Source organism: Ruditapes philippinarum, unplaced genomic scaffold (assembly GCF_026571515.1).
Source record: "Ruditapes philippinarum isolate M1 unplaced genomic scaffold, ASM2657151v2 ctg3124_1_1_1_1, whole genome shotgun sequence".
In the NCBI taxonomy this organism is placed as follows: Eukaryota; Metazoa; Mollusca; class Bivalvia; order Venerida; family Veneridae; genus Ruditapes; species Ruditapes philippinarum.
This window is the reverse complement of record NW_026866491.1, coordinates 59360-71598: the sequence shown is the minus strand read 5'-3', so window position 1 is coordinate 71598 and position 12239 is coordinate 59360.

Below are 12239 nucleotides of genomic sequence, written 5' to 3'. Positions count from 1 at the left end.
ATGAAGATCCAGCTACGTTACGTTTACTCACGATATTAAACATTTGGCTACATAATGTCATTTTAGGTTACGTAATCGTCAACATTTTACCAAAAATATCACCAGTAAGTGTTTTGTAAACGCCCCAACGCCATACATATAAACATGATAAACAATTACACGTTTTTGGTAAAAACAACACATTTGCTTATGATTCTATAATTGGTTAAAAATAAAGTAAGCTCATAAATGTACTGGTTTATGATTACTAAATTGGTATCGCTTCTTATCCAATAACTATTTTTTTTAGCTCAATTAAGTAGTCATCTCATGTATTTCCGGGTTGTGCTTAACTTTTTCCCAGAGGTATATTTCTCATTTACTTTGGATTAATTATTAATTATTGTCCGAGTCGAATTGGAGCTGGTTCTATCTAATACAATACATAGACCATTGTAGATTGTTAGGTTAACACATTTCATACTCTACACATAAACAAAATGAGTCCCACAATGCATGAGAGTGATGTAAAATACCTAGAGACCATATTGAGAGCTTTATTGCATAACACAGTAAAGTTCTTTCCAATTTTCTATAACAAATTCATACAGTAGACACTCATAAGATTATTAGTTCTACAACGAAATTTAATTTTGCCTTACTTAATAATAGCGACGATTTAAACCGCCTTTTTGAACTTGCCTTTAGTCAGTTGTTACATGTTGGCTTAATATAGCTAAAATATTAGTATAATATCAAATTGAATAACTGTTTTACTTAGATAATATTGAATACTCATTTGATTCAGACAAGAATAGTTAATGGAAATATTTTAAGCAGCCATTTTAATTGACCTTTAGAAGGTCAAGGCCAATTTTATTTTATTGATATCCACCCTCGTCGTCTTCAGCATACCCGTATTAGGTTTAAACACTCAAGATACCGCTTGTACTACACAATGTCCCTTGCATTCATAAGTTCTTAAAATCAGGTCTGTCACTTAAGCGAACTCAAATCTGCAAAGTGAAAAAAACGTATGTACATGTACTAGATGAAATGATTTTTATTTTTAATTCTTAATATTAAAAAGTCTCCTCTTGGTATGATATTTTTAAATGTAATATATCAATAATAATATTTTCCTTATAAAATTGGCCGCCGCATTAATCCCTATCATAGCAAGACACAAACATTTTAAAAAAGAATGATATAAGATACATACTAGGAACAAATCTAGTAAAAGGGTGCTCCGTAGCACCGGTTTGGGAGGTACATGTATTTAGTCTTCAAAAGCGGTATTCAGTACTGGCATACACATTTGAATAGCAAGGTAGATCTTTTCTATGATAGACAATTTTTCATAGATCTAAAGAATATTAATGTGTAAACGAGATGCTTTATCAAAATATAAAATTTGTATGACTTTTGTACAGATAATATTCTTCTAGTGTAGTAAGTTCTTCAATATTTTAAGACAAAAAACTTTAAATATATAGTTAATATATCAATGTCTTTAAATCTGTGAAAAAGCTATCAATTATGTATGTCTACATGAATGATCATGTGTAATGAAATTCATAAGGTTTGCGAAACGGTAGTAAAGAATAATCAAAATACTAAAAATTACGGAGAGAAAAATTGTACAATTTAAAAAATGATTCTTAAAAAGAAATTACAAAACACTTAGAAACTCGTTTGAAGATTGATCTGCCAATATAGTTCTCCAACCAGACGTTAATTACTTGACAGATATGAGGTTTTCTTATATGAAGAAGCTGTAGACAACATTTGTTCCGTTTTTTATAGAAAAGTCCAAATATTCTTGATATACCCGTACTTAAATTCTTAGAACAGATTGCGCATGCGCGAGAAATTATTACTTCCGATCGATTTTTCATAGCAACGGACCGCGTCGTAAAAAGGTCTATATGATTCTTTTAAGCGCCCTAACACATGTTGTCACTAACAAAGGGTGACAAAATGTTAAAATATTGATTTATGACTTCCAACTTATTGTTGATTATGTTTATGATATTATAATAAATATGTAATGTTGTTCATGGTGTAATTTTTCTAAACCTTAACTTAAAATGCCAGACATACATAAATAGAATTCACCCATCTGTATATTTATTTCATTGAAATATCAAATGTTCTTTTTAATATAAAAATAAATTTATTCTTAATGTCAGTTATTGCATTATCAATATTCACCGGCAAGTCATATTGACCTCGGCTATGTCATCTGCGTGAATAGCACATCATATTCAATGGCTTACAAGTCAATAATTGTAAAATACTGGATAGTTTGTTTGTTTTGGGTTTTACGTCACATCGACACAGTATAGGTCATATCGCGACGTTCCAGCTTAACTGGTGGAGGAAACCTCAGGTGCCCTGCCGTGCATTATTTCAGGCACGAACGGGCACCTGAGTAGAACCACCGACGTTCCGTAAGCTAGCTGGATAGCTTCCTCACATGAAAGAATCCAAAGTCCCTGTCGGGATTCGAACCCACAGCGGTGAGGTGCAAGTGGTTGGAAGTCAACATCCTTAACCACTCGGCCACGGACGCCCCATAATACTGGATAGAAACAAAATATAAATGACAAGAATAAAAGAAAAAGAAGTGCATGATAATACATTCATCACTTTCTTCAAAACGTCATCAAAGCTTTTAGAAGACAAAACAAAGAACCTTGACATTCTACATCTGAAAATAATGGTATCTGATTTTAAAAAGGAAATATCCATGCGTAATATCTGGCAATGATATGCCTGTAATTCCGTTAAGGAAAACCAGTATTAGCAAGCAAGATGCGTAAATCCTTTCAAGCACACTGTAATATCCAATAAAAGCAATCGATGCATCATTTGAAAATACTATACAACTGTGGAAATTCAAGACAAAGGTTTTATAGACCGTAATCCAGTCTACAAAAATGTTTGTTTGTTTGGTTTAACGGCGCACTAACACAATTTAGGTCATATGGAGCTAAAGGCTGCATAGACTCCAGTAATTCGAACCCATTTAGCCGCCTTATACGGCCATGAAGGATTTAAAAACGCTGGATGCAATTCTGATGCCTCAACCCGTAAAAGGCAACCCCTTCGTCACAAGGGGCCTACATAAATGTGTGCCACCAGTTGTGTAATGGTTTTGAGAAATAAGCGCTTTAATCGACGTATCCAAAGTGTCTGATGATGTTTTACAAAGAAGAGTAGTTATTTGATATACACTGTTCTGATTTTGTTTCCAACTACATATCCGAGTTGTACTGGTATGTTTAACAGACAAATGTATAAATATTTTAGCTGCATCCCTTCAGATGAACCAAAAAAATCAGAAAAGATAAGCTTCAAACAAATTTACTAAGATTTTAAAAAGAGTAAAAAAGATTTAAGATTCAAGTAATAATTTACATGATACGTGCAATTTTGCACTATGAATCATTGCACATTTTTGCTGTGTTACTTACGCTTTTACTCAGAAATTAAGGCGTTAGTAACGGCTATTTGTTAGCATTTTGGAATTTTACGTGGATTGCAAGTAATGTTTGCAATGCGTAAATTATTTTCTTTCTTCACTTCACAATGTTTTACTTTTAAATTCATTTTTAAAATTTTCATGAGAATTAGCAAGAATCTAGAGGCATGTTGCTTTCGCAGAAACAAGTGTTGTTATTTGTCGCTACGGTGTATAATTATATAATTGGATAGTAAACTTTGCTCATGTTACTTTTATGAAATACATTTTAGAAAATGAGGCTGCATTGCTTTGGCCAGAAATTATTTCTACTAAATACCTAATTATTATTTTTGTTTGTTTGGTTTACGGCCAAACCGACATAGTATAGGGCAACAGGATTTTTTTCATTTTGGCTAACCTCAGGTGTTACAAACTTCAAAGCAACAACAGGGGTTAAACCCACAACAATAGACTCAAGTTACCCATTTAGTCGCCTCATAAAAACGGTGGCTGCAATTCTTATACATTAACCGAGGGGCAATAATCTATATTAGGACATTCTTAATAAATTTAAGTTTCTGCATGTTGTCATTTCTATTCCAAACCTATATTTGTGCAAAACAAAGCTTACGAATGGCGAAGCATTGAAGGAATTTTCAAAAAGGTAAATGTCTTTCTAAATAATTATATAATCTTTGATCTCTCAAGCAAACGATCTATCTAAATCTAAGTTAAAGCAAGTCGATGTGACATTCAAAGGATGTATCTTAGGATCAAGCAAAATCTATCTATTATAATTGTTAAACCCCTGGGGAGTACGTAGACAGTTTGAAATTATAAATTATTTCAAGGAAAACTCCTAATAGACAAAAGAGAGGGAAAAGTACTCAGCAGATACCCAAGTTGGCTAATAGAATATATATGTGAAAAAAATAATTAGTTTCATGATTTTTTTCTAGAAATTAAAAACTATTATGTCATCTTTAGTCGCCAACAAAAAAACCCCAAACCCAAAAACAAACAAAAAAACACGCAAAATAAGAATAACATAATAACACTTCAAGGGGAAAACGGATCGACTGGCTGTACCTGTTGATTGCTTCTGTAATTTTACTTAACAGCGTCTGCCTGACTTATTGGTATGTGTTTATTTGTTTAGTTCTACTGCGCATCAACAGTACAGTTCATATGGCACCAAAGCAGAAAAAGCATGATCTTTGTGTAAAACCTACGGGAGTTAAAAAACTTCAAAAATTTCCCTGGGGGAAAAACCCTTTTTAAACCTCCCGGAGCTAAAAAGTGCACAGATTTCAATTATTCAAAACCCATTTATTCCTCTGGGTGACTTTAGGAAAAACCGGTTTGGCTGCAATTCTTATATGCCTCAATCATTAAAGACAACCCCTCAGCCACAGTAAGTAGGTAATAATAATAATAATAATAATAATAATAATAATAATAAACTCTTTATTTAACGAAGGTAACTTATTAAGACAATACATCAAAGCATTAGATACAACACATATAATGCAAAATCTTATTTTCAACAAGGCCTTCAATAAAACATAAACATAACAACGGACATATTAAAGCAATTGTAAAGATTACAACATTCAGTAAATCTTAATCAACAAAGAAGACAGACATAATATTATATTATAGTATAGGTAAATTTTCTATAATTCATCTCTAGATAATAATAAATGTTTGAAATGTGATTTAAATAATTTAAGACTTGAAAGATTTCTTATTTTTAAAGGAATAGTGTTCCATAACTCCATACTAGAATAATAAAAAGTACGTTTCAAATAATTGTTTTAGGTCGTTTATGCATAATATCATTTTTATGTGTTGATCTTAGTAAGTAAGTTTTATTTTGAGATAACGGAATTAGATTAGAAATATATGCTGGCGTTAATTCATTCATCGCTTTATATACCATAATTCCAGAAAAGTATTTACATCTAGATGGAAAAGATAACCATTTCATATTTTGAAACATATCAAGAGAATTTGTTTTTACGGGTTTATTTAAAATAATTCTAGCGGTTCTTTTTTGTAATTTTGTTATTCTATTTAAATCTGATTTGTTACATGGGACCAAATAATACATCCATAATCAAAAGAAGGGCAATGTAAGCGTTATAAAATAATTGTTTCATTTCAGGTGTAAGAAAATATTTGAATTCTTTTCAGCAGAGATATTTTAGAAGCAAGCTTTTAGAACATGTTTTGTCAATATGTGCTTTCCAAGATAGACAGTTATCAATATGCAATCCAAGTAGCTTTTGACAATGAACATTATTTATACTCGAATTCTCAATATGCAGAGAAAGATTGCCTATGTTATTTATTTTACATTTTGATCCAATTATCATGCACGTGGTCTTTTCTGGATTTATGGCCATATTATTGAGAGTGCACCATTCCTGTATTTTTTAGTAAGTCTAGTTGCAACTCAGACTGTATATTACTCAAACTTTGGTCAGCTATGTGTAATGTTGAATCGTCTGCATACATATCAATGTCTGAATTCGTAGTGACTGATATATCATTTACATATAAAAGAAACAGTATAGGACCTAAGATTGAGCCCTGTGGCACGCCTGATATAACCGGTAAGCTTTCAGATTTATCATTGTTGACTTTTACAATTTGCTCTCTGTTAGAGAGATATGACTGGAAAAATTGTACAGAGTTTTCAGAAAAATTATAAAGTTTTAATTTATGAATCAGTATATTATGGTCAACTAAATCAAAGGCTTTTTTAAAATCTAAAAAAAATACAGCACCTATTATATTTCCATCATCAATATTCGTAAGCCAAGCATTATTTATAAGGCGGATCAAAGCCGTTTGGCAAGAATGATGTCTCCGGAAACCTGACTGGTGTTCATTTATGATATTTGGTATAATGAAGATAATTATTTAGCTGATTTGCAACATGCCTTTCAAGTATTTTTGAAATGGTTGGGACAATAGATATTGGCCTATAATTATTGGGGTTTTGACTTATCTCCCCTTTGTTGTAAAGGTATAACACGTGCTAGTTTCAGTTTATCTGGGAATATACCTAGTGAAATACTCTTATTAATAATTGAAGTTATTGCTCTCGTTATAGAGTCTTTACATAGTTTTAACATATTAGGACCAATTCCATCAATGCCAGAAGATTTATTTTTATCAAGGTTGTCAAATATATTTGCTTACTTCAAATGTGGTATGAAATCAATGTCAAATTGCTTATGTCTAAGTTTATGATCTAGAAAATCTTTTAAATACGAAAAATTGTTAACATTAAAATAAGATTTCTTAATTAGATTTTGAAATTTCTGTAAAATGATTATTTAAGGCATTTTGCAACATTCACATTTCCTTCAAAAAGAACATCATTAATGTTTAATGATTGGTAAAGACGGTTGCTGCTTATTCTCATTTGATATGTCATTTAAATTTTGCCATAAATATTTACAATCTTTCGAATCTTCAAACTGCCTTGTTTATTAGAACATCTTCTTACTCTTTTTAATAATAGCCTGGCATTTATTTCTCCAATAACTTATAATTAAATCCAGTCTTTAACAACCTTTATAGTGATCTCTTTTATTGCGGGCCTCTTTAATTTCGTCAGAAGTACCAATCTGGTTGTTTAGTCCTTTTAATACGCTTTACTTTTACAGGCGCCATGTTTGTTAAAATAATGTTTTCAATCATATTGTATAGAACAATCAAGTGAGTTATTTGGCTCTGCAATTTTTCAATCATAAAAAAATTATTAAGCATTTAAAATTTCCTTTTTAAAAATTACTTGTTCTTTTAAAAATTCTTGAAAAAAACGCTTAATTTACCCTTTTTATCCCGAAAAGCATTTACCCCTTTTTTGAAAACCCCAATTTTTTTGTAAACGAAAATTTGGATAGTATGTTTTAAGTTTAAATTTGAACACTCACATAATAATAGGTTAAGGGAAATACGACAAATGGTAAAATATAGTAGATTTTTTTTATTTTTTTTGGGTTACTCTAGTTAGGAAATTTTGGATTAAATTGCTTTCGAGGGGGCCCCAAAATTTTTTTTTCTTGAACAAATGCCCCCATTTGCTATTTATTAAAATTTGTTAGGGTTATTGAATAAGTTAATGTTCATATTTTCCAATTACATACCAAATCTAGTTATTTAATTTGCAGTAATTAATTGCTGCTCATAGAAATCAATCCAAGACTGGTTACTGTTAGGTGCCTGTATAAGAAATTTAACAGTACAGATTTATTGTGTGAAAAATTAACCTGTAACCAAACAGATTCCACATTTTTCGACTCTATGTCAATTCGCCTTCTATAAGAAACAGTATCTTTGATATATATTACAATTCCACCGCCACCCTTTAATACCCTGTCTCTCCTTTCAAAAGTATAATTATCAATTTTGAGATCCTTATCTTCTACTGAATCACATAAAAATGTTTCGCATAAACCAAAAATATCTGGGGCATTTGATTCATTAAGTATCATACGTATTTCATCAATTTTGGGCATAAGATGTTGTACATTTAGAAAGCTTATATGCAACCCTTTAGTGCTGAAAGAAAATGTTACATAATTACTAACAGGTTCATTAAAAGCAGTTTCAACCGACAACCAGTTTGTGTCACTATGTGAGGAAGTAAGGTAAAATTATTATCAAGATCTATACCATTTGAATTATTGCTTGATATAGAATGATTTAGGTTTTTGAATTGACATTCACAAGCTAATTTATCACAAGTGTTGCAAAGTTTTTTGAAAAAATATTAAATTTGTTAGTACATTCATGTGAGAGATTATGTCTGTCTGCACGAACCTACCACCTCCTGCCTCGTCTGCATTCCCTTGTGGTCTGTGATTGTTAAAACCACAAATATTACAGTGAATAAAGTTATTCAATCTGACCTTGAATTTTTCATTTGTGTTTGGTCCCAAGAAGGGTCGTCTTTGACCATGTCCATTTGAATCACGTTCCTTTATTATCGGAAGTGTTTTGTTGATTACACCTACTAAAATACTTGCTCCTTTAGAACCTAGATGAATTCCATCCCGACTGTAGTAATATTTTGCTGTACTGCCATCCCCATAGACGAAAGATGGAAAAGCAGTTGATTAATGTAGCCCTGGTATCTTCACAAACTCTCTTAATTACGCGATCAGTTGGTTCAACATCTGTATCACGGCGTGGACAAAGAGTACACAGATAGATAGCACATTTATCACGCATTGAAGCAACGGTAACTTTGAGTTCTTCGTAAACTTTATCAACGGAACCATCGTTTGCCACATCATTTCCACCAACGTAAATAACAATGTTTTTGTATTCACGCAAATCATAATTGCGCAGACGAAAACACACATCACTTGTCTGCTTCCCTGGACATGTTAGCACATCAACATTGTTTTTCAGACCTCGTGTATGAATTCCTTTTCAGAATAGAATCCCCGACAATAAGAGTTTTCCATCTACTGGACCTGTTGGATTTGGTTGGTGAATCTGAATCATTAACTTTGTTAATGGAAGGCTCTATATATTTCACATGTGTTTGGTTTGTGTCCTGTATCTTGTCTTCTGTTGATACTGGTTGTAGAGTATCTATTGAGCAATTCATTTCTAGGGAATAATCATGAGATTGATGAGGAGATTTATTTTCCACGCTATTTTTCTTATTATGAGCGGTTCTGTTAGAAGGAACATTAGCTTTTGACCGAAGATGATCTGAAATAGACTGTAGCCTTTGAACCAGACAGGAATTTACCGAAGAAATTTGTTCTTTGATTACCTCCGTGTTGTTTTTTATATGTTCGACTTCACCATTCAATTCATTAGAATTTACCTGCCTCTGAGATTTCAGTCTAATCAAACCCATCTTTTTTTAAACCTATCTGGGAAAGGGCCTCTTTTTATTGTTTGTTTACTCTCTACGCTATCGGGAAAGAGGAAGGGAAATTTCCTTTTAAAATCTTTGTTTGGGACTTAAAATTGTCAGGGTCAAAAATTTCTCTTTCTAATTTTGGGTTTCTTTCATTTTTCATTTTTCAGGGGGGTGAAATTTGGTTTTATGCTGCTCGTGACCCCGTCATTTTCAGTTGAACATTCTTCAAGTATTTTTTTTTTTTAGGGGGAAAAAATTTTAAACGGGTGAATTTTTTAAATTATTTTTTTAGCAATGTAATTGGGGGTTTTTTTAAATGATTTTCCCGATATTTAAAAATTTTTTTAAAATTTCGGGTAATCTTTTTCAAAAACCCGTTTGTTTTCCCTTTTAAATAAAACCCGGGGCGACTTGAATTTGGTACATATTTAAAGTGTATATCCCTTGTCTTCCGGGATGTAATTTATTATTTGTTTCGACAAGATTGCCTTGTTGTCATGTACAAGAATTTCTGGCATTTGTTCAGTATTTTTTTCAAAACTGTAGAATGTATCTTACAGATTGTTTCAAAAGTTCGTACAATACCCGTATTGAGAATTATTCTAAGACCTCCAGCAGTTTCTATTAATTGTTACATTCTTCTCGCTCTTTGTTGCATGTAGTTTTCTTTTTTCAATGAATTTCTTTACATTAAGATCATAGTCTCTCCTTTCATAGCGATGGATCCATTGTTCTTCGCTTTTTCAAGACGGTCTCCGCTTCTTCTGTTATTGCGCCGAAGTTCATTACTCACTCATATTTTAAGATTCCGACAACAGAAAATTATCTAAATTATATCAAAATTGACCAGAAATTTTAAATCTGATTTTGTCTATTATTTTTTTGTCTAAAACTGTTCATTTGAAAAATAATTACTTTCAATATTAATAATTTTTGACGCTCCGACTTTTTAAAACTTGTTTACATCAACAGGTGTGAGATACATGGTCTGTATATAGCACACAATACATTGTTCTAGAACAAATCATTATTTTTCATCATATCAATGTTTATACTAAATTACGTAGAACTGTATCAACATATTTTTCAAAAATATTTTATAAGAATATCCGAAAAATCTATTTTTTTATTGTTTTCATCAATATTACAAATACTGATAGAAGATGTGTCCATTTCAGACCAATCCACTTTAAGGCCTTGTCATTAAAAGAATAAATATGAGATTTCATGCCTCACATACAAATAATAATTACTTTTTACTTCGTTTTACTTCTTTAAAAATGGCAAACATGAATTTTATAATGTTTAAATAATGGTTTTAGAGAATGTTAGATGCTTGTTACCTGAAGAAAGTAGCAATAATTAATGTGAAATAATTTGTCAGCAGAAAAATGGAGACAGTATTGCTTTGACTTCCATACAAAATACTAAATCACTATATCTGTACTTATTGCAAAAAGCAACAAATAAAATAGATGATTCAGAAAACTGGCCAATGATTTACTTTCTGGATACTATAAAAGTACAAGTATTCCTGGGGCATAATGGGCTTTTAACTTATATCAGTTATAATACATTATATCAGTCAATTTTGTAATAAAAGACTTTTGGAGCAAAAAAAACAACATCAACACTGAAAAATACAATTGTTTTGTAAAATTTATTTTCAATATCTATTCAAAACAAAACAAATTTTTATTTGTAGGGTTATGTTACAAACAATCAATAACATTTACCATATCGTTAAAGTAATAAGTCTCAGAATATTATGGACACCTTTTGATACATTATTGAAATAGATAACAATATAACAATAGGGGCTACATTTTCTATTAAATGGTTTCACTATATCTTTATGGACTTCTTTGAAATTCCATTACAGTTAACAATATTACAATAGGGGCAACCTGATTTTTATAAATGGTTGCAGTCTATCTTTAATGGACTTCTTTTAGATTTCATAAATGAGTGAATCAGTTTACTAGGGTTATACATAGAATTGTTTATTCAAGACTGGTATAACTTTGTACATGTACCTATAAAAAGATCTGTTGGTAGGACAGCGTGTTCAACTATTCTCAGTGCTTGATAGTAAAACAAGAGTCTGGATAATGTAGAAATAGCTATGTTCAAAAAAGCGTAATAATTCTGTCAAAATCCATGTTTTAGAGTTATGGGCCTTGAACAATGAAATCATACTATCTAGTACCTCTTGAGATGCCAACTTGCAACCAAAAACTTAACCTAAGTGTTATCATGTCCCTGAAGCCTTAATGAGTACAAATGCTCGCCGTATTATTTAAATAGTCCAGCTTAAAATGCCACATTATATATGCCACAGTAAGTTAATATGGATCCTTCAATACTTATCCAGGCATTGTACTGTCAATATATTCATTGTAAGATTGTTATCTATTTAACTATATTTCATTAGCAAAACATTGTTCCAAAGTAATCATATTTACAATGTTAACTGAACATCAGAAATATGGAATATGTATTATAACAAAACTGCTTTTATGTTAAACTCATTCTTTCACATAAATAACTTTTTATGCACAAACAAACAGTAATCACCACTGTCTACATATTAATACCACTAAAATGGGTTATCAAATGATTTATCATTTTTCTTTTAACAGTAGCCTTTCTTAGGCAAAATAAAAGGTAAACAATTTACTTAATAAGATTAAACCTCCAAATTAAAAGACCAATACTTTTTTTTCGTTATGCTCCAGAGATAAAACTTAGTACCAAAAGTTATGAAGGGCAATAACTCAAATATTATGCCAAAATAGTTTAGATTCTTAGGCCCTGTCCTTCTTTTAAAAGAAATCTATTTAGCCCTGATGTTCCAAGTTAATACCTAAAACAGTATTTTGCTTGCGCCTT